General features: G+C 43.9%; 1 long non-coding RNA gene across 1 annotated transcript; it reads left to right on the top strand.

Moving 5' to 3' along the window:
- Window positions 1-161: 161 nt before the first annotated feature.
- LOC119142411 lies at window positions 162-4876 on the top strand. Its single transcript, XR_005102262.1, has 4 exons — window positions 162-383; window positions 1744-1778; window positions 2922-3046; window positions 4791-4876. It is a non-coding gene; the product is annotated as an uncharacterized LOC119142411 (long non-coding RNA).
- The last annotated feature ends 19052 nt before the right edge of the window (window positions 4877-23928 follow it).

Genomic DNA, 23928 nt, shown 5'->3' on the forward strand with positions numbered 1-23928 from the left:
TCACCGGCCACCGCCATCCCGGCTGCGCGGCCTGGGGGGGCGCTGAGCCGGGAGCGGGTGGGCGCTGGGCTGGGCTGGGCCGGGGAGGGCCGGGCCCGGCTGGGCCGGGCTGGGCTGGGGGCCCTTCCACCGGCTCCTTCCCGGCAGGCTCGGGCCGGCTCCGTCCTTTTTAAAGCCGAACAGTGGCTTGTCGGGGCTGGACGCAGGACGGTGACAGCCTCGCTATTGCAAGCCTCCGTTTCCCGCTTTGCCGTGCTTAAACTTTGCAAAGTTAAACTTTGCAAAGCTGCCAGCGGTAACTCACACAACCGAATTACTTGCGAAACTCCTAAAGCCACTGTTCAAGTAAGGAGCTCATTGCAGAAGCACGCTCCGGCTAATGTGTGAGTACAAACTGGGCTCAGATAACCCCAGTCTGTTTTCTATAGATCGATTTGTTTCTAAACCGTAGGTGTCAAGTCCTACTTACCAAAGGAAATTATCAACTTTGCAGTAGTCCCAAAAATACAGCTCATCAGCACACAATGGGGTATTTTCTTTCCCTTGCCAGGTATGCTCGGATTAGTTGTCACATGAATTTCTAAGACTGGTGTGTACATTGCGGGTGTTTGAGTCTGGGTGAGATCATCTAACGAAGCATTAAGTGTTCCCAGCAAGAGGGAAGCCAGTTCCTTATTGTCTTCTCCAAACAGGGTGATTCTGCTTCCTTAGTCAAAAAACTAACACGAAATAATACTCCAGCCTCAAAAGCTAATCATCAATCAAAAGCAATGTCAGAATAATCTTAACCATAAATTATTAATAAATTGTTAAGAATTGCTTACCAAGCATCTGCCTTGAATGCGAGAAAGGGCATTTGCAGCACATCTTGGTTAGGACTAGGCAGTTCAGAAAGACCTGAGAAATGCTGCGCTCTGACCAAAGCCTTCACCGGGAAGCAGTGAGTTAAGCACATCATCTGAATTTTTCTGAACCTGTTGTCTGAGAAATGATGCAAACGTTGGCAGGGTTTTACTCAGAAATGAAGCCTCAGTTGTGGAGTGGCATACCAGGCTGTTAGCCCGGTGGTGGTGAGGCGGTTGGACTAGATGACAGTTGTAGGTCCCTCGCAGCTGAAATTCTCTATTCTCTATCTCTTCCTAACAGTATCAGACCTTCATAAGGGAGATAACAGTGTTCTCTCTTCATGACACTGCTTGTGTCTCCTCCACGGTCCCTGTGGCAGCTTCTGCAGAAAGCACAGGCAGCTCTGTAGGAGACAGTTCAGTAAGAACTAGCTCAAAAAGGAGGGTTTTTTCCCCATACTCCTTCAGTTACCATCCTGGTTTTGCCTTGGCAGGCTGGGATGATTGTTCTTTATTTGTTCCTTGTTTTCACCAACCTGTAAATAAGGATGCAAGGTTTTTGCAGCTGAACTTTCTAATCCTTTATGGTACGCAAGAGAGATTATTGAACGTGGTTTATTTTTCCCTTAGTGTTTGTTTGCATGTGTTTTCAACTTGCTGCTCTTTAGTTTCATTAACTAAGTGAACACCATGTTGCAAAAAACCAACTACCTATCCTAAGCAGTTTATGCAGTAAACCTGCAAACTCTGCTTGCTCTGGGTGTTGAAGATACATGTCTTCAGTGAGTCTAAGAGTCACTTGCAGAGTGGAACAATGGAATAGTTACTTAAAGAGTTTACAATTTTTTTAAATAATATTTTTCAGTAACCTGATATGTGAACTTTTTCTTCTGTTCAGATATGACATCGATTCATCAAGAATAAATACATAAGGTGAGTGCATACTCAGTGGCCCTGGAAGGTGTCCTTGTTGCTGATTTTGTAACACCTCGAACTACATAAGGAATGTCAAAGACAAGTAAATCTCAAGCCTCATTTCAGCAAGTCGTGGCAGCCTGATCAGGATGAAAAAATAGGACGAGCAGAGTTGAGGGGGCAGCAAAAAAGGCAGTAAAAGCACATATTCCCAGTGTTTCAGAAGGTGGAAATTTCTTTCCCGGTATGAATGTGAGCATGAACTCACTCCTTGCAAATGTTCTGGCCCAAGAGTTTTTCCAGGAGAGGTGTAAGATGGTAATGGTGCCTTAGTGAAGAAGGGATGAAACAGTATTCCCTGAACAGGATGGTGGGAGGGGAGCATAGATGAGAAAGTGAAATGAGGAAGGATGAAGGGAGGTGAAAATCAGTGTGTTTTACAAGGGTCTTGCACCCCCTTAGGTCTGTGGAGCAAGCTGGATTTCACTTCTTTCCTAAGCAGTTTTCCCAAACAGAGGACCATAAGCTGACTTGACTTTATTCCACAGGAATTCAGTACCTTCAACAGCACACTAAGGAAATGCAAATGTAGGGTTTCCCCTGAGACTGCAGTGAAGTGCTCATGGGTCTGTAACGTTCTTGAACTGGTTTGCTAGTGGTTATTTTGCCTTCTATAAGGAAAATTACAGTTTTTAAAAGCACCATGTCTCATAAACCGATAGCCAACTTTTGGAGCCCTCTGAGCTATGTGAATTTGCAAGACAGGAAATCTAAACTAATCCTGGTCTTATCAAGATGTGTCCACTCTTCTGCCATCATTTACACTAGATCTTTGGATGGGGTGATTATAAAGTGGATGTGAGAGACCAGAAGATAGAAATACTTTGGGCATGTAATTGCCAGCCTCTGCTTTGATACCAGGTATTGCAGCATGGGACTTCTATAAGAATGGAGCTGTATTGTGTATAATTTACCAGCCTGCATGGGTACTGCTGTAAGCACTGTAAGAGAAAAGCAGCTACCTCGCACTACTACCTGCAAGTTGTGCAGATGGTGTTTTGAGACAGCAAAGGATAACAGATCACCCCCCAGCCATTCCAAAGGCCAGATCACTCAAAAGTTTGATTTATCCTTTTCTTTTCTACTCACCGCCAAATGTAGATAGTTCTGGCACCGAAAACATGGCTGAGTACACAAAGAATCCTTCATGGCAGAAATGGCTAGTCAAAGGTGGTATGCAGCAGGTGGGACTGAACCTGTCCAAAAGAAGTGACCTGCAAATGTAGGTATGTTGTGCATCTTTTCAGTGCTTCTAGGAATCTCTGGAAATGTTTCTTCCCCTGAGTAAAATGTTTGTTAGAAATATTTTATGATGTGTGTGGTTTCCCTCTGTTTTGGTCATTCCTCACTGGCTGTGTGGCCAGCCCTCTGGTAGAAAAGGAAACAACGTCCCTGCTTTTAATGGAAGCCAGCTCAGCTACACTAGCAGTGAAGTTGTCCGTATAGTAGAAAAAAAGGCTGCCTCAAATGCTACATGATTTAGGAGTCATGAAGGCTCATTTTATTGTAATGTCTAGATTACAATACCACCACAGTGCCGCTAATCACTCACAGTCTTGTGGACCCCTGTAATTACTGGCTGCCACTTCTCAGCAGAACTTACCAAGGAGAGAATTTGAACTGAAAAGAGCAGAAGCTGTTATAATAATTAAAGAAATTATGTCTTTCTTGGCTTTTGTTGCAATAGCAGCAGCTCCCGTCTTCTCATTGCTTCCCACTTTCACAGGGTAAATGCTGTCATAACATTTAGGGAAGGTTTGAGATGAACACTGGAAATAAAATGACAAATGGGTTGGGATAAGAAAACCAGCTAGTACAAAGTGACAGCTGTAAAAAGCTGTATGCCATCCAACCACACACCAGCTCCTGAGAAAAATGCATTTGTAACTCAGTGTCTGGGCATCCCATTCAGCTCTCCTTTCTTTCAACTCCTCTGCCTGCAACAACATTGAGCTTTCCTGGAGAGCTGCGCCCTGGGCCAAGTGCGTGAGTGCTTGCAGGGTGTAGGACAGTTATTTAACCTGTAGGTTGCTCTGTGTTCTCCTGGTGGCAGCCCCCAGTGCACCCACCCTGGAGCTACAGGTGACAGCTGTAAAAAGCTGCATGCCATCCAACCACACACACAGAGACCAACAGACAACGGTGCCTTAACTATGAGCCTGCACTGGTGGCCATCTAAAGGACATGAAAAATGTCCCATTTGTGTCTTCTGCAATGCCATATCCACTGCTGGGGCCGTGTTATGCTCCTGTTTACCAGAAGAGCTGTCTGGAGATGATCTGAGTACCAGCATTCCCTTCCCAATACCAAATATTATTTTTTTTTCTCAGCTGGTTGCTGTTGCCCAGTTGTTTTCTTCAGCATGGTGGTATCGTCTTGCTCACTTTATTGTTACTTGACACAAATTTCTACTCTGATTGCATTTTCTTCTCCCGTAAATACTTTAAGTTTATTTCTGATGGCAAAATGCTTCATTTTATGTTAAAGTCTGAGATTTAAGGAAGGTTAATCTCCCTCAGAAGAGGACAGTGGGGTTCCCACCCACAGAACATAACAAGGACATCAGTTCTGCAGCCCGTCCTGAGATTTTGGTTGAAATTGGTGAATTAATTCACAAGTTTTTGGGAGGGAAAAGGCTGATGAGGAAGGACAAGAAAACCAAGTGATTGGGTAGGCCTCCTTCAGTTGTAAACCAGGCCCGGGATAATTATCTTCCTGCTTATAAGGGTGCATGAGTCTGCAACAGCAACAAAGCAAAGTGCTGTCTTGTGGTCAATACTGTCATCACTACTGCAGCTCCATATAGAAACGCTGATTAACTAGGTAATTGGCTTTCAGACATCTGTCAGGTAATCTGATATTGTAATGTTTCATCATCTTTTTAATTATTTTTTTTATATATCTTCAGCATTTTCTCAATTCTTTGAAAGGATATTAGATGCTTTTCTCTCTCTGCCTTGTTCTGTACAGAAGCTGTTTGAAAGTTCATAAGCCTTTCCTGATTTTCCTGTGCAGTTTGTACATAGAGGACAGGGCTCTGCTGACATAAATCAAGAACACTTGCCCTGCATCAAGTTGTGTGGCGAGTGCAGAGATGGACATTGCTTCCTCTGAGCAACTAAAGCTGAGGTTTTGGTGCATTTGCCTTACAACTTTGGACTATTACATTAAATTGCTGTCTCCTTTGAATGGTGATTTCATTTGTACCTGAACTATGTGTAAGTAGCTCACTGAAGCAATCGCTAATGTAGATGTGAAACTGACTGCTGAGTTTAAAGATGCATGTATCTGCATTTTCACCATTTTATTTCAGACATTTGCAGCTTTTCAAAGCTATAAGATTTCAGGTTCCTGAATTCTTCTAATTATCACGAAAATTGTAGAGAATTAGTTTTGCAGCAGTCCTCAAAAGTAAAAATGCTTGCTGTGTGTATGTGTGTGAGCATGTGCATTGATTAATTGTTACAAATTTTGTGTAAGGAGATTGCCCCTGGACTAATTTGTTGAAAAAATTGGTGTGGAAACTGGCTAGCTGAAAAAGGTCTCATAGACATAGGTCCAGCTGGCTGAACAAAAATGCACATCGCTCTTCAGCTTATCTGAAGTAAAGCAAAATACACTGTCTTTGGCTGTATTTGTTACACAATAACAGGAAGATTTTGGTGGGAAAAGAAATGTTGCAGTGGGAACAGAACTACAGAAGAGAAACTAGGGGTTGGCTTGGTATTTAGGCAACTAACCAATAATGAGCTTAACTTTTGTAATATGTATGAGCTAATTATAAAACAAGGAATAAAAGGTGACTGTAGGTACAAAAAACAAAAAGTCTGCTGATCACTCATATTGATGACTGTGTCTTCCCTCCGTCGCGACAAATTGGTAATGTTCTTAATTGCTATATGCCTCTGAGTTACTAATGGATGCTTCTGACTTTTTAATACAACCATGTTTAACCACCCAGACTTTTCAGTCCAATGCAAACACCCTTACATCTTAGGCACCTTATGTTGTAAGAATTATAGGATAGAAAGTGGTGTGAAATTGCTTTCTCAAGCCCTGATACCTATTCCTCATGAAGTGACTTGGTGCTCTGTGGTGTTTCTGAGTATGTCCACTTTTATGTTATCTTTGCTGTGAAGATGGTTATCATGGATCAGTATTACCCTTCCCTAGGAAGGAGGAGAGGGATGCAGATGGACCATTGCCATTACCTGCTGCTGTACACATTACCATGTGGGTAGGAGACATACCACGTCTCCTCACTGTTGCCGCTGTATCTAGCTGCAGATGCATGCACGTTGCTCATGCTGATAGCATTGTTTGGGGTTAACTTGCAGCATGTAAGCTGAAACTGCAAAGTCATCTGGGCTGCTTCAAGCACAGTCTTCCCCCGAGTGCTTGCAGGCGAGAGCATGGCCACCTGGCAGCTGGGGCAACAGGCTCAAGCTGCCAGACCCTAGAGCGGGAAATTATCCTGGAAAACGGCCACCGAAGTCATTATTTGCAGTTTCGCCCGCTACAGGCTGCTGGGGCTTTCCATCTCTTTCATCTCTATCACTTGTAAGCGCACTGTTTTTCCACATGGAAGTTATTCATTTTGTTTCATGTGCTGCTGAGGGGTTAGGTGGGGAAATGAGGAGTGCTAGATCAGCCCGTGCTGACAAGCACAATGCCTGTCTCCTCTCAATAACGCAGCCTGCTCTCTCGACCGGCATGTCCTAATTTTTCTATGCATTCTCAGACATGAATGGAGTGTGGGAAGACCCAATGTCACCAACTGTCCCTTGTCGCTTTGTTGGTGACCTTTTTGTTACCCTACACGCACTCCTGGCTATACGGGCTGTGGCTGCTTCTCAGCCTCAAGGCTTGTGCAGGACGCTGAGGGTTAAGGAAAGAAAGAAAAAACAATGCAGACAAAATCTTACAAAAATTACAGCGTTTTTGTTCTTTTGTGTAAATACTGTGAAGAAGCATGCATACGAAGGGCTTAACGCTGGACTGTGTCCCGAGGCTGATGCGCTATGTTGAACTGTAGAGCCAGAAAGAGCCAGCACAGCAGCACATGACAAAGCGACATTAAAATGAAGTGCCTTCATTCAAGACAAAACCTTCCTATACTTCAGCTGCTTGCACAGGCTCACCCGTCTCCCCTCCCCACCACCATTTTGCCTCCTGTCTCGCAGACACATTATTTGTGCACTGCTGAAGGGCAGGGTCGGTATGCCTTAAGGCCGCCAGCGCAAAGCTATTTCTTTGCTGTGTGAGTCACTGGGCAGACTGGTCCATCTGTCCGTCACCTGTCAGATCGGCCATCGGGAATAAGCTTAGATGGGCATGGGGCAGCGCCCAGCAGACCTGCTGGGGTTGCTCAGGGAGATCCCCCCTCCACACTCTGAGCTGCTCCTGGCATCTTCTGCAGCTCTCTGCCTCTGCCCCACTCTTACAGTTCGCCTTTGTCCGTGCAAAATCGACTTCCCAGGATGGATCAGCCCAATGCTCTGGTGCTGGGCTGTCTTTCAGTGCAGCAGAGCAGTGGTGTTACACTGTGTTTCACTAGGGATGAGCTGATCAGGTAGTAGTTTTCTCACAACCCATGGAGTGTTAGTAGATGTTCATCAGCAGGATGGGGAATTTTATGATCAGAACAATTAGTCAGGAATCACTGCTTAGGAAATGTTGAAAAATGGTCTTATGAAGGAAAACAGATACAGACCTGTAGATGCACTCAGTTTGGTGTGACCGAAACATTTGTGACTGAAGGACTGTGGCTTTTCAAGGGACCTGGTAGGTGTGACCCCAGGGGACACTGAACATCAAAGGAGCCCAAGACAGCATGTTAATTCAAGGACAATCCCCTCAAAGCGCAAGCGTGGTCCATCCTGATGGGCAGGAAGGGGAAGCTGTGGCAGGAGGCCAGCTTGACCAAATCAGGAATTCCTGATGGAGCTTAAATGTTGGAAGAAAGTGTAGGGTGAGATCAGAAGCAGGGATGGACTGTCTGGAAGTCATGTAGAAGCATTGCCCAGACTGTTAAGCTAGGTCATAAAACTCATCTGCAGGCCCACAAAGGAACTCAGAGAGACAACGGAAGGGTGGGAAAACCGAACAGAACCGTGCCTGGCTTCTCCCAGGCCCATAGCAGGGCCCATCTGCCCATCAAAGGCCCACGTGCACAAGCCCAGAGGAGCACAGGGGCACAAAGGCAGGCAAGAACCCAAATTTAAGGACTCCTGAGGAACAAACACCTTGTCTGCGTTCCCCTAGGGCTGTCCCAGCGAAGCTTTAGTCCCAACATCCAGACGCGACACATCACCATAAACATTGAGAGCAGCTCTCTGGATCACCTTTTGGACTAGGGGGACTGCTGCCTAGGAATTGTGTATGTTGTGGGATGCAGGGGGAAAGCAATTCATGATCACTTATTATAGGATGTTTAGGATGGGAAGCAACGGTGAACAGGAGAGGAGTTTAGGTAGTTTGGAGGAACAAGAGTGGTAAATAAAGGGGCAAGGAAATAAGAGGGAACTGCATGTAGCTGCTGGTCAGTTCACTTGGCTGGCCTACCCAGTGCCCTGACCAGGGCAAGCTGCCCTGTCTTCTTCTTTAACTCCTTTCCAGCTCTCCCTGGTCCTACCTCTCCATTCTGTGTGTGCATAGGTGTGTAGAGGGGTGTGAGTGCAGCAACAGGTCAGACCATGGGCTGGAGGGTCAGTGTGTCCCTGGTGTCAGTGGCTGGAGTGAGTGCAGGTGTGTGAGCAAGTCTGTGAGTGCTAGTGGAGATCAAGCTGGATGAGCTGGTGAGCAGGTGATACGACTTGGGAGCAAGGGGGTGAGTGGGTCTCTAAGGGTCAGCTCTGACAGAGAGCACCTGGGTGTCTTCAAAAAGAGCACGGGGTGGGGGGGTAGCTGTGGGAGTTTTGGCTGGTTCTGTGTGTATGACAGACATGTGGGGAAGGAATTAAGAAAGTCAGATCTGAATTGAAGTTAAAACTTGTGAGGTGTGGAAGGGCACCAAGAATGGCTTCCACAGGCACATCCACAGCAGGACAAACACCAAGGAAAATGTGGATCTTCTGCTTGATGGGGTAAGTGACCTAGTCCCAAAGGACACTGAAAAAGCAGAGGTGACTCAAAGCCATGACTTACTTTTCATTGGCAAGGTCTGTTCTCAGGCCTCTCAGGGTCCTTGTGCCTACAGTGCCCAGTAGGAGTTTTGTGGAGAAAATTACTACCCATAGCAGAGAAAGATTGAGTTATGGACCATTTAAGCATGCTTGTTGAACACAAGTGCCTGTGTCCAAGTGAGATGTGTCTCAGGGTAGTAAGGACAAGCTGACTCGCATCACTGCTGAGCTACTCTTGTCTTTGAGAGGTCCCTTCCAGCCTATATGAATTCTCTGAAGGTACAGTTTTGTGATGATGATTTGCAGGATGCAGACAAATCTCCATGCTTTCTAGTGAATAACTAGTGGAACTAAACCTTAACAGACAGGTCTCCAAAGATATTGGGAGTTAGGGAATTGAAGGCTGCTGGAAAGCTAGCTAACTTTTCCTTGAGGACAATAGCTGAAATCAATTGTGTGTGAGAGCAAATCTCCAGGAAGCTGAAGGCTGACTGAATGCAACATGATGTGGAATATTAGTTGTGCTACTAAATTAGAATTTTAAATGTCCTTGATAAAATTTATTAGTCATCAGATTTGAAATAAACACACCCAGTATGACTGCCTACTAACATTCTATGAACAGCTAAAGATGTCATAAAAAATAAAGCTGTTTTTCCAGTTACACATCTGTGTTATGAAATGAACTAGGGACAGCATGACAGGTCCTTCCTGCCATGAAAAGAAAAAATATTTAGCAATTGTTGTTCTTGCAAAACTCACAGTACCATTGAACAACGTAGCTTGAAAGGCACTTCTGCAGGTTATCTGGTCCCACCACTTGCTCAAATCATGGCTAACTTCAAGGTTAAATTAGGTTGTTCAGGTCGTTCTCCAGTGGAGTTTTGAAAACCTCCATGGATGGAGATTCCAGAACCTCTCTGGGCAGCCATGCTTATGGTGATTTTTTTTTTTTTTTTTAAGTTTAATCAGAATTTCGCTCGCTGCGCTTTTTGACCACTGCCCCTAGTCTTTTCACTGTGTATCCTGAAAAGAGTATGGCTCCATCTTCTCTACAATACCTCTAGACAGCAGAAGAAACTAGCCTTCTGGATAACTTTATGTATCTTCTTTGGAAGATTTGTTGCTATAGCATACAGAAGTGTCACATGGAGAGCTGTGAGATGTTCAGGCTTTTACAATGTTTCTGGACACCCATCCACCAGTCATTTTGAAAGATTTTAAGAAATACTTCCTCTTATATGAGGGTTTTTTGAAGAAATAAATGAGATTAAGGGAAGCTGTAGTGAAGAGTTACAGTATGGCTGTGTCAGGATCAATTCCTATGCTGGCTTTTCCCAAAATTTTTCCATTATGGGATTTAGTAAAGCAGAAAGAGTTGTGGACTCTTCAGATCCTTTGAGTCCTAGAATACAGTCTGTGTTTTACCCTAGTCTGTCCTTTCAAATGTCCTTACTTTTAAATGGGAGATCACAATTGGAGAAATAAAGGAAGCAGTGGTTTTTTTTCCTCTGATCAAACATGTGTGTTTAGTATGGAGAAGTCTTTTATCAGTAAGTGCAAAATTTCCTGATCTGTAATGACCTTCCAAAACCTTTCTGATTGCCTGGATAGGTAGGTTTATTTGTCTTTGTATGGATAATTACTCCTGTTTTGCCTATTTTCCTGTGAAGTCCTTCTTTAGAGTAATGATTCTAGGATGTTTTGAAAGGCTTTTTAGTTGTAATATATTTTAATTTTTCCACAAACATTCCCACCAGGGAACTCCTATCAAACACTGCCTAGCTCCAATCTTTTACACATTATTGTTTCACAGTAGGCTACAGTAGGAGACAACATAAGGGATGAGAACTTTTCAAGGCCCACAACAGAGTTTATGATCCCTAAATTAGTGGCCTGCTTCTTCTGTTAGTGTTGTGCTCTGCTGAAAATAGCACTGGGACGACCAGATTTAAGCTTCTTGTTTTAGGATGTGATTATGAACAGTCAGATTATTTCGGTAGGATCAAGTATCCAGTGAGATCCACTGACAAGAATACAGATGTACCCTGAGCTTTCTCTGAAGTCATAACATCTATCCCTAACTGTAAGGCAGTCAAAACTGCAGGGAGGTGCATTTAATGCTCCTGCCCAGGGAACTGGTGTTTGAGAACAGCTATTCCTTAATCATTTCTCCACGCAAACATGCACAGTCTAGTTCCTCTCCCGTTGTCTGTCTGGTTACACTTGCTTCTCGGCTTGTTGCTGTGTGGAGCTTGCTCATAGCCAGCTGGAGCCCTGACAGAACTGACTGAGACAGGGTAACAGACACGAATGACTGATTTTTTTCCTCTGTGTTTATTGCAAACAAAAATCCCAAAGGGTCCAAAACATTCTCCCTCTTTGGACCAAGCTTCTTCTCCCATCTCTGTGCTTGTTTCCCTTGCTGGCTCTCCTTGAGTGTCAGGCCATCTGCTCATTCTCCTTTCCTTGGAGAGCCTGGCACTGGCACAGTTGCTTCTGAAGCTTTGCTGTTTGCTTGAAGAATTTCTTGCTGTCACCAGTGCTGCTTGTTTGCATTTTGCAGGTTCCTATTTCTTTCTCAGCCGAAGTGGTGAGCTTGTAGCAAAACAAAGTCACAGCTGGACGTTTGTGCATTGATTTTTCTCATGGAACAGGCAACATGCTGAGAGATCCCCTACATACAAACTCACTGCTTGGTGGGGAAGGAGGTGGGTGGGGACACAAGCTGTGGAGTAGCTCCAGAACAGTTGTGAAGGAACAGGTTTGCTTCATTCTTCTGTATCGCCTTTGCTATTTTTTTTATGCTTTTCTAGTTAGACATGTCAGAAAATGATGTCCTAGACAAATTTTAAAAAACATATTCAAGGGTAATATGTGTTTAAAGCACTGGTCTGCAGAGTGGGAGACCCATGTTTAATGAATCATGTGTTCAACATAATCGGGCTATGAAGAAAATATTTGGTACTCAGGACGTCTTTAATTTATACAAAAGAGAACAGCTGCAATTGAGAGTTTACAAGTGAATAGATATACCAAAGCTATAACCTAGCAGCGAGGCATCTTAACCAGATTTCTGATGAGGCGCATCTACTTTGTGCAAAACATTTTCAAAGTTTAGTTGTTTTAATGGCAGAGGAAAAGCAAATGAAGTAGCCTCACCAACTTTCATGAAATCAAGTGCTTGTTTTCCACCCAGTACTAATTATCATGCTGCTCACACATTCTGTGAAGGGAAATACCCAGCAGGCTCCCATCCCACTGAAGCAGCCATGGAAACAAAGTTGATATAGAAGTATGCTCTACAAGTCCAGGAGTGTGTAAATAGCAAAATTTCTCCTGAAAGAACTATATGGAGCAGATATGCCACTTGAAAAGTATTCATGTGATGGTTCAAAGGTCAAAAACAAGGAAGCACAAAAAAAATCTTTCCTGGTTGCCAACTATGTAAAATATGCTTTTGTATACATGTGTATAAATATATGTCCAGGATTTGATGCTGTGGCTTCCAAGTTTATTGATTGTGCTCACTATCCTTAACTTCTTTTCACATGATATATGCCATATACTTGTCATCGCTCCTTTTTCATATTATTCTAGCAGCTCTTTTTTTTATTTAACCCCATGCTAATGGGCAGCGGTGTCAGAAAGTTCAGGGTGAAAGCCCAGAGCATTCATTCTGCTTTGTGGAAATACCAACTCTGGATTTTCTGGTACCTTGTATTAAAACAAAGGGAAAAGTAAGAATGAAGCACACCACAGGCCAGCATGTCCTAAAGTTGGGGTTTGATATCGCAAGACTGAAATGTCCATGGAATAGTTATTTCTACTCATTTGCTTCTTTGCTTACTGCTCTTCAAATGGATGGGGTGACCTAGCTTTTCCACACCTGTACCTTGATTTAGTGTAACATAGAGATACCTGTTATTTTCTTAGCACTGCTCTCTTGATGTTACCTGCTGCAAATGGGGAAAACAAAAAAAGCTTCCTGCAGCTTGGTGATCCAGCATTTGCCAATTTTTGACCTATAATTCTGGTTTCTTCCTACATTCCTTTTTACTTACTTATCCAAGCACTCATATACACCAGACCATATTGGGTGTAATCACTAAGAGGTGCCCAGGCAAACACAGTTACTGAATTTAAAATACCATTGTCTTTGTACTATTGTAACTATGGTATAACTTGAGTTACCTCCAGGTACAGGTTAGGAAGATCGCCTCTGCCTGCTTTTTGGGAACTTAACTCTTTTACTGCTTACATAGCACAGAGGTATTTCTCGTCAAATGGCCACAAATAAGACTACTCTACTTCGCTGCCTGCTACTGAAAGGAAATGCAGATTATAATTTCCTCCTTCATTTTCCTTCTATAAAGCTTCCAACATCATAATTTTCTGCTCACATACTCTGCTAAAAATATAAAGCAATTTGTCTGAACTGAGATGAGGTTCACCTTTGCTGCAGTGGCAGGGAGGAGAGGAGGAGGCAGGCGAAGAGGTGGGTGCTCTGGCACGGGGTGAGGGTAAATACGTGCCATGCTCCCGGGATCCAGATTCCTGTGCCCCTCTCCCTGCCAGCCGGCACTGGAACTGCACTGCTGCAGTAAGGGAGCGGGGGGTCTCCTCCGAGCTTGCCTTCATACTTTGCAGGAAACTGTAGGAAATCCCACACCTGCAGGTTATAAGCAAATTCTGGCAGAATCTATTCTCCACCTCTTAAATAAAATGGCAGGTAAATTTAGACTGGGCAGAAGCTGGAATTGGGAAAAACCTGAAAATCAGGAAAACATTTGTAAAGTGCTTGAGCCACCCTAACATTTGGCTAAATTAAGACACTGTGCCTGCCCATACTGAGCTATTTTAAACAAAACTTCCTGGCTCTGCTAAAAGGACCCTTCTTCCACTTTACACTCTCTATTGCTGAAACAGAATACATCAGAGCTACTTCTAGCTAATCCAGTTGAAAAGAAAACTACCAGAGCAGTTAGCTTTCCTTGAACAATAAGTATTATGCAGCTTCTTGAGGTTTCAGATCAAGTTTCACTACATTTAAGATTGCTGATCGGAAACACAGTCATGACAGCTGAATATCACATCAAGGCCAATATGACAAAAATAAAACACCAGCGGTATAAAAAGGGCAGAGGTAAACAAGTTGTCCTTGGTTTATTCTCACAACTTCTCACTCCAGAGCACTTGAGAGTTTGTATTTAGAAGTAGTCAGAGCAGGTATGATCAGATGTATATGTGTGCATGCACACACATGCTGAAAAAAGTAATTACTCTAAATTAGAGTTTGGCTTTTGTCGGAGACAGTAACTAGAACACATGCAGCATTTAAAAAAAAAAAGAGTAGGTGAGATTTCATTCCTATATAGAAATAAATATAGAGCGTGACCTAACTGACGTCTTAAATGGTCCACAAAATGGGACAAGACTACCTTAGCAGCAGTAGCTTCCGCAGGTCTGCCTGCAAGAATGCAGAGCACCTTGTAATGCTCCTGTACATCATGTTGTCACTTGCCACAAGTGGCTGGATAGTAACAGGTCTACACAGGATTGTGCCACCTAACTGGGTTCAAATGAAGTGATATGCATAATGTTTTCATATGAAACATTTTCCCCCTTGAATTCAGGTCTGGAGACAGCTGGTTTTGCAGTACTGCTAGTACAATTGTGAATGACTGAAACATTTTGTATCTATGTTGAAGGAACCTGCTGAACATTATTCAGGATTACATCATGGCTCAGGAAACATGTTAGGAGAGTGGACAGCGAGGTGGATCGAGAACTGGCTGAATGGCAGAGCTCAGAGGGTTGTGGTCAACAGCGCAGAGTCCAGCTGGAGGCCTGTAGCTTGAGCAGTGTTCCCCAGGGTCAGTACTGGGTCCAGTCCTGTTCAACGTATCCATCAGTGACCTGGGTGACGGGACAGAGCGTACCCTCAGCAAGTTTGCTGGCGACACAAAACTGGGAGCAGTGGCTGACACACCAGGAGGCTGCGCTGCCGTTCAGCGAGACCTGGATGGGCTGGAGAGCTGGGTGGAGGGGGTCCTAGTGGAGATCCACAAAGGCCAGCGTAAGGTCCTGCACCAAGGGAGGAGTAACCCCATGCGCCAGTACAGCCTGGGGCTGACCTGCTGGGAGGCAGCTCTGCGAAGAAGGACCTGGGAGTGCTGGTGGGCAGCAAGTTGCCCATGAGCCAGCAGTGTGCCCTGGTGGCCAGGAAGGCCAGTGGGATCCTGGGGCGCATTAGGAGGAGCGTGGCCAGCAGGTGCAGGGAGGTGATCCTGCCCCTCTGCTCTGCCCTGGTGAGGCCGCACCTGCAGTGCTGTGTCCAGCGCTGGGCTCCCCAGTTCAAGAGAGAGACAGGGAACTACTGGAGAGGGTCCAGCAGAGGGCTATGAAGGTGATGAGGGGACTGGAGCATCCCCCTTGTGAGGAAAGGCTGAGAGAGCTGGGCCTGTTTAGCCAGAAGAGCAGCCGGAGGGGATCTTACCAACGTCTACAGATGTTTCAAGGGCAAGTGTCAAGAGGCTGGGGCCAGGCTCTTTTCAGCAGCGCCCAGCGACAGGACAAGGGGCAGCGGGCACAAACTGTAACACAAGAAGTTCCATTAGAATGTGAGGAGAAATTTCTTTACTTTGAAGGTGGCAGAGCACAGAGACAGGCTGCCCAGAGAGGTTGTGGAGTCTCCTTCTCTGGAGACATTCAAAACCCACCTGGATGGGATTCTGTGCAACCTGCTCCAGGAGAACCTACTTTATCAGGGAGTTGGACTGGATGATCTCTAGAAGTCCCTCCCAACCCTGACTATTCTGTGATTACCAGGCTTGCACAAGTTTATGGAAAATGGCAGATGCCTTTTGGACATTATGATTTCTCGAAATTTGTCTTAGCTGTTACGTAAGACAACAGTCATTCTACTCAAAGCATTTAACGAGTGTTCAAGACAAAGCACAGGCATACCTACCTAATTCTCACCACATTTGTGTAAAATACATGTGTAACTAGCACTATTCACATCCTTTGTAGATGTAAAAATCAAAAAGAGATCTAAGGGATTATCTTGCGCAACTTTTTTTTTTGGTCTCTCTCTCTCCTTCTGGGAATAACAAATGACCTTATTGTTTCTTGCTCTGCTGACACTTCTTCTGCCCCTCTGCTTTCAAGATGCCAGTCACACTGTTCTTCTGCACAGATTAAAAACATTAGATTAAATGCACAACAAATGATCCACACTGTTTGAAATTTACTGCCTTTAAGATCTTAGGAAGTCTATGCATCTAAAACTTTGCCTTCTTTGTTTTCCCAGCTTTATTGGTTGGTGAGCTAAAAATCTTTACAGATCTTTCTGAGCTTTTCCAGGAAGTCTGAGACACTTTATTCAAAAGATATTGGAAAATGGATTTGCTACCAAGTTGAAGTAATGGGAAAAGAGAAGAACATTAGAAATAAGAAAACACTGCAAGAGGGTCCTGACCGTGTTCTTGATATAAGATTATGCAGTAAATAACCTCAAATATTTGAATCTTATCTATTCTACTTTGTATTTTACTTTTTGTTTGTTTGGGTTTGTTTTTTTTTTTAAATAGACTTATTTAGAACTTCCTATAGTCTGTTTGGTACCATATGTAATGTCCAGCACTGACTGTGCTGCTGGACTGGATTGCATCCAGAGGCTGCAAAGCTTTCACAGGCTGGAAAGCTGAAGTTGGCCAGCTAGGATGCTTGGCTTCTGGATGGAAGTTGCCTAAGAGGCATGTGGCTTGTTGTGTATTATGCTATTCTTTGAATCCCACACACACTATAATATACAGGTCAGCGGGTAGGACAACACTAGACCAAACAATGGCTTAGACACCTATCTGTGAGCCTTACATGCACTGTCTCTACTGCCTGTGCTCCAGAATGTGTCACTATGTGATCTGCTGTGGACAACTAGAACACTGAGCAAAATTGCTTGAGTTTAGTTATCTGAGCTGTGTCTGTGTCACAAATGGATACCTCTATTCTGGCAGCTGCTGTTAAGGACAACAAAAATGAGATGTTGAAGGAACTAAAGGACTAGTGTTTCAGCATAGGTAGGGAACAATTTTGAGGCATATTAGAGCGCAGATCTTCAAGGTCTGTGACTTCTGATTTCAGTACTTTTGCAAGTGTCTGAAACGGACATAAAAATCCTTCAGGCCAGAGCCTAAACCCAGCTGTGACACAGGAAAATGCAACTATGTGTGTAATGTAAAGGAATTTGCAATAAAACCAAATTGAAGACTGTTACAGGAATGGAAGCCAGACAAATAAGCAACAACAACACATTTTAGATATTTTATCTTTCAAACATACAACGTGATACAGTTGTACCAGGGACTGAAAGGATGCAAACCTACTTTGGAGTCCTAAATCAGATGCACTGAGGTAACAGGAACATCCTATCCCAGCTTCCTGACAACTAGCTGATACAAACAAATAAATAATACAGAAGCTAAAAGAGAATGTGCAATGAAATTCTACTTAAAGTTGTTTTCTAGAAGAACTACTACATTTTCCCAAAGATTTATGTGTCATCTTGGTAGCTGGATGCCCTGGTGCTTTAGAGGAGCATCTAGCTGGAACACTTTGATAATTCACAAAAGTAATTCAAGAGATATTAGAGATGGCAGTTGCTCTCTCAATACATTCTGAAGCATGCTTAGTTCACTGCAAGCAGACAGATGTCTGACTTGGCAGGTTTTTGTCTGAATTTGATAGGCCCTAAATCACATTGTGATGATCAACCATCATATTATGGTGGAAAACCTGAGGAACCTTCTAGACCTGGTATTCCTGACTATTGGCTATCCAGTGGCCAGGAAACAGCCAGCTGAGGAACAGTCATGTGGATGATGAAGCAATCGATGTGTGGTAAAATAGTGTATGTGAGTATGCAGGCCAGAATCTCGATGTATGATAGTTTCAGGTAAGTTTGGCCCAAGTATTGGACCACTTATGAAAATGAGTTTCATTTTTCCACTGTCTCACCTATTCTGCCTTGTACCAAGTGAGCAATCTAAGCTCCCTGCCATCTGTATTCATATTTCCTTGTGCCAAAACACAATAATAAGTTAGTTTCCAAGGCCAAATGATAGGACTTTTTTTACAAAAAAGTGAGCTGTGTAGAGATATATGACAGGCATAGTTTCACTTTTCTTTCTGAAATAAGTGTTCTAGGAAGTATTCTCAGTTTAATTATGGAGAATAAGATAAGTGGAAATAGCAATGGATTTCTAGTCAAGAAAAGGAAACGAAGGGTAGTAGCAGTAGAACAATTTTTGATACTAAAAGTAGTTTCTATCTAGATAAAAGTATGCAGGGGTTTAATAGGCAGGTTTCTCAGTCCCAGAAGTTGGGCGAAATTGCAGATAGAAATTAGTTGAAGCCAAATTTATAGTCAGCTAAGACAGAGTATGGATTCAATTGATTAACTTAGTACACTAAACGAATCTGAACAAAAGGCCTACACATGAGCCTGTTCCATCTGCCTCCTCTGTCTGTAGATATAGCTCCTCTTTGTGCTGCTGGTGCAGATCTGAGGAAAAGAAAACAAACAGGATTTTCACAGCACAGAGCTGAGTTTGGATTCTTTTAAATATCAGGGGGCTGTTGCCAAGGGTGAAGTTTGCAGTCCAAGTGCTAAGCTAGAAGTTTCATTACAAGAGCTTGCCACCAGATTCCTTTTGGCTGTCATGATGTTATAAACAGGGTATCTGTTCAAAACCTTCAAAACCCTGGAAGCACTCCGTTCTACTTTAATACCTAAGCTTCCTTGTCTCTCCACGTCCATTTACTGTCTCTGGCCTTATGCTTGAGATTGTATAGAGCATTTCTAGACAGCAGTGGTCCTAGAGTTCTATATATATTTTTAGAGCACTTGATACAACGCTCTCCAGATCCCCTTCTAAGTCTCCCTGACACTGCGATAATGCAAGTAATAAATACCACTGCTAACAGGTTGCATCTGGCTGCCCTTCTGCTTGCGTTTGTAAGTCATCTGTGCCATCTAGTGGGCATTTTTTTACATGCAAGTTTTTTTCAAACCGTGTGTCAACAAGCCCGTTCAAATTTTGGCTCATGTCACGTGCCGGTCTGAGACCGAAGCGCGGCTCTGTTTGTATTCTCGGGAACAGAATTAAGACTCAAAACGAAGTCAAGAGCCAAGGAACTTTATTTGCCCAACAATAAATCTGCGAATGCAAAGGGGGAGAGAAAGAGAGAGGGAGAGAGAGAGAGAAAGGAGGAAAAAAGGAAAGAAGGGAAGAGTTCAAGGCAATAGCTACCACCCCGGAGCTGCGGAGTCCCGACGGTCCGATTTGTTTCCCAGTCCGGTGGGGGAACGTTCCGTCCCATGTTACTTAGTTCTGTTTTTTATAGAGTTGTTACAAGCTGTTCTGCTTAACTACACCTTCCACCCGGCAATGGTGTATATGCCTAACATTCCTCAGGGTCCCCCAGGCACCCTGACCCCCCTGACCCCAAGTCTGGGCACACGCACAGGGGTTTGGTTGGGTTGTGCAGGATCAGCCTCCCCCGTTGCTCCATGGCGTCTGTCGGTTTCCTCCTTTAACAATGTATAGACCAATCTCTGCGGTGGCAGTGGTGTTACCCTCCTGCCTTAAATCCCTTCTGTGCCAGTGGTGTTATCTTCCTGCCTTAACAATGTATAGATCATTCCCTGTGGGGATGGCATGAGTTTCCTGCCATAGTAATGTTGAGGCAACACATCTGCTGTGGCAATGGTGGGTCTCACCGGCGCAGTCTCTTACACCCAGTCAGAAGGGGTATCTTGAAATTTAATCTAGGGCCCAATATGCTTTTAAAAATTATAAAATTAAATTATAGCCTTGTGAACATACAGTAGCTTTTTAATCCATAGGGGATAGCTAGGTCCCTGTATGTATGTGGTAGAAAGAAAGCACTCGGGAAAAGTACTTAGTTTCAGGCTGGTTATAATTCAATAATGCATCGTTTTCATTGAATCAAATCTGTAGTGCAGTCCAGCTAAAAAATAGGTCATCCCTGAAAGTTAATATTTTTTATGTCATTAATTTACTTTGACTCATTTTATTAAAGTAGGAAAAATAAATGGGATTGAAACCAGAAAGTGAACATAGAGTGATGGCCTTGTATTAGTGATACTAAAACAGAAAGCTAGAGGATGTTAGTCCCCGGAGGAGGAAGAGCCTAGGGTGGGAGCTCAGCAGGTGTGAAGGCTGCGGATGTATCTTGACTCTAGACCAGATGTCCTCAAACTACGGCCCGCGGGCTGGATACGGCCCCCCAGGGTCCTCAATCCGGCCCCCGTTATTTACAGACTTCCCCGCCCCCCGCCGGGGTTGGGGGGAACCAAGCAGCCTCAGATGACTGCCTGCCACTGCATCTGCGCCGGCCTCCACAGCCCCCACGCACCTGCCGGGACTGGGCTGGAACCAGTGCCTCGTCCTCGACCTGCCCCCGCCAGGGGGCGCCTCTCGGCCCAAACCGCGCCGCCTCCTCCCTCCCCCCTCCTCCCCCTCCTCCTCCTCCTTCTCCTCTGCGGTGCGCGGCGGGCGAGAGGCGCGGGCATCTCCTCTGCCGGGTAAGCTCAGCCGGCAGCCTCTGCACTGCGAGGCCCAGCCAACTCGGGCGAGTCGCCAGAGCCCCGGCGCGGCAAAGTCCCTACAGTCCCTTCTGGCCACCCTGTCCGGACTGCGCGGCCGGGCTGAGGAGGGGGGCGGCTCCCCCGTCTCTCCCTCCCTCCAGCTCCCGGGCAGGACAAGCAAGCCAGCACCAGTGGGAAGCGCGCACACCATCATGTCAAAAAAAAAAAGAAAAATTGACTCCGAGTGCGGGGTGTTCCAACAAAAGTGGACTTTGATTATTTTTTCACGGAGTACAAAGAGCGAGCTATTTGTCTGATATGCCAGAATTCAGTGTCTGCGTTCAAGGAATACAATTTGCATCAACACTACGAAACTCAACATAAAGATAAATATGATTCTTTGGTCAGACAAGTGAGAAAAGATAAAATATTAATACTGAAACATGGATTGACAACTTAGCAAAATACTTTTGTGAAGCAAAAGCAGCTCGATATATCATCACTTCGAGCAAGCGATCAAGTTGCCAAGCTCATAGCACGCACTGGCAGAGCATTCACAGAGGGAGAATTTGTTAAAGAATGCCTTCTTTCTGTGGCCAAAGAAATTTATCCAGAGAAGGCGGATTTATTTAGTACAGTGAGTCTTTCAGGACCTACAATTGCACTAAGGATTGGAGAAATGGGGTAAAATTTGAATCTGCAGTTGCAAAACTCCCCCCAAAAACTTTGCTATTTCTCATTGGCACTCAACGAAAGCAATGATGTTCGTGATTCTGCACAACTTCTAATTTTCATTTGTGGGACAAATGATTCTTTTGAAGTCACAGCTTGCTGCACTGAAAAGCATCAAAGGAGAGGATCTCTATGAGAAAGTTTGCCAAGCTATGAACGATTTGGAGCTTGACTGGGATAAACTATTCAGTGTGACCACTGATAGTGCTCCTAGCTTGGTGGGGTCCATGAAAGGAGTGGTTGCACGCATTAACAAACAGATGGACAAATGCAACCATTCACATCCAATAGCCATATACTGCATCATCCACCAACATGCACTGTGTTGTAAATCTGAAGATTTAGATCTTCAGATCTACAGAAAAAATCGGGTTTTATACACCCCTGTATAAAAACTGAAGCTGGACTCTGTCATGAAAATTATGGTTTCTTGTGTTAACTTCATTATAGCTCATGCACTAAACCACAGACAGTTTCAGGAATTTCTGTCTGTTTGGGGGAGCTAAATGTTGCCGATGAAGATATTCTGTACCACACAGAAGTCCATTGGCTGAGTCGAGGGAGAGTTTTGAAATGATTTTATGAATTACTTCCACAGGTTTATGATTCTGTGCTTTCTAAAAACAAAGAAGTACCAGAGCTCAGAGATGCAGAATGGAAATGGCACCTTGCGTTTCTGACAGATGTAACAGAGCTACTCAACAATTTCAATGTCCAACTTCGAGGAAAGGGGAAGCTTGTATGTGATATGTATTCACATGTGAAAGCATTTCAAGTCAAATTAGACCTGCTCATTAACCAAGTAAAGGAGGAAAACTTCTGCCATCTCCCCACAACTCAAAACCTGTGGGCAGAAAAAACAGCAGTTGCATTCCCAAACAAAACACGTGTGGATGTACTAGAAATGTTGCAAAAGGAGTTTCAAATCAGATTTAAAGAGCTTTGTCTCCATGAACAGGACATACAGCTTTTCCAGAACCCATTTTCTGTTGACATTGAAACTGTTGATCTGATTTACCAAATGGAAATGGTCGAACTACAGACTTGTGACTCGCTCAAAGATGCATTCAAATCAAGCAGCCTTACTAATTTCTGTGCATCTCTCCCCTCAGAGACATAATATAATCTCAGGAACCATGCACTCAAAATTGCAACCATCTTTGGCAGCACCTATGTCTGTGAGCAGACTTTTTGCTGAATGAAACATCTGAAATCTCCAATCAGATCCAGACTAACAGATGAACACTTGCATCACTTGCTACGACTATCAGTGACAAATATGGAACATAACATTGACCATCTCATTAGCCAAAAGCAGGCCCATAGTTCACATTGAAATATTATTTGGTTTTGTTAATTACAATTGTTCTTCATTTTAATTATTGCATTCTTTTTCCTGTTTTTTGTGCATTACTACAAATAAAATATGTGCAGTGTGCATAGGAATTCGTTCATTTTTTTCCAAACTATAGTCCGGCCCCCGACAGTGTCTGAGGGACAGTGAACCAGCCCCCTGTTTAAAAAGTTTGAGGACCCCTGCTTTATACCATTTTATGTACACAGACCAGGTTTGGGGGTGTTTTGTTCTGCAGCAAGTTGCAGTGCTGAGCAGAAGCCAGGGCAGGAAGCGATTATGGCTAAAGAGCCGATGCTGAGTGATAGTGTGTGATGCTGCAGAGGAAATGTAGCACCGTAGAACCTCAGCTGGTTTGGAAACAGATTTCAAAACCAGGGAACATTAAGATGTAAACAGTCAATAGGACTGGGGCCCACCTTTCTCCTAACAATCAGGTCATTAGCAGTAGGAGTGTGCAGAATGATTTCCATGATTAAACTGCAAGTGCAAAATGCATGAAAGTGTGTGTTCATCAACGCCGAGTGGAAACAGCCTTGCTTTTTGCCATGTTTCTTCTCCTGCTTGTTCTAATTCATCCTGGATACAAGAGTCAGGCGTAAGGGCAGCTTATGTCTAGCAAGTGCAAAGAGGCCTTTGAAAAGGCTTAAGATTCCTCTGTGTAACTATACTGGGGCAGCATTGCTCTCTGGAATTGTGCTTCTGATTTTCAAGACTGCTTCCCTGAAAAGTCATCAGCTCACATTCAATTAAAATTGCCAGGATCTGAGTGGAAAGTGTCTCTGACGAGAAATGGAACAGAATTCAAATATTTGGTGGAGTTAGCTATTGTTATAATGTAAGTGATGATTGTTATATGGGTGAAGGGGACAGCTTCCTTTTTATCTAGATCTTAACATCTGGCGTAGTTTATAGTATCCATTAAGTAATTTTGAGTTTTATGCTCTAACTCCTGATTTCCACCATTTTTTAGAAGTCCGGACAGTGTAGAAAGGAATAAGAAAGACAAACTCCAACCTGGGAGCCCTTGCCTTTTATTTTGTTGTTGGTTTTTTTTTTGTTGTTGTTGTGTAGGTTTTTGTTTTTGTTTTTTGGTTTTGGGTTTTTTTTTTTATAAGGTGTGTGTGATGCTCTACAATCACATTGTGTATGTCAGCAGTTTTGCTTTTCTGCAAAGTTCATGTGCCGGCAGAATTTCTCATAGCCGAAAGGGAATTGCCAGGCTACCCTACTGCTAATGCCATGCTTCAACACGCAGATGTACCCAGGGCAATGCCCTTC

Source organism: Falco rusticolus, chromosome 1, assembly GCF_015220075.1.
Source record: "Falco rusticolus isolate bFalRus1 chromosome 1, bFalRus1.pri, whole genome shotgun sequence".
In the NCBI taxonomy this organism is placed as follows: Eukaryota; Metazoa; Chordata; class Aves; order Falconiformes; family Falconidae; genus Falco; species Falco rusticolus.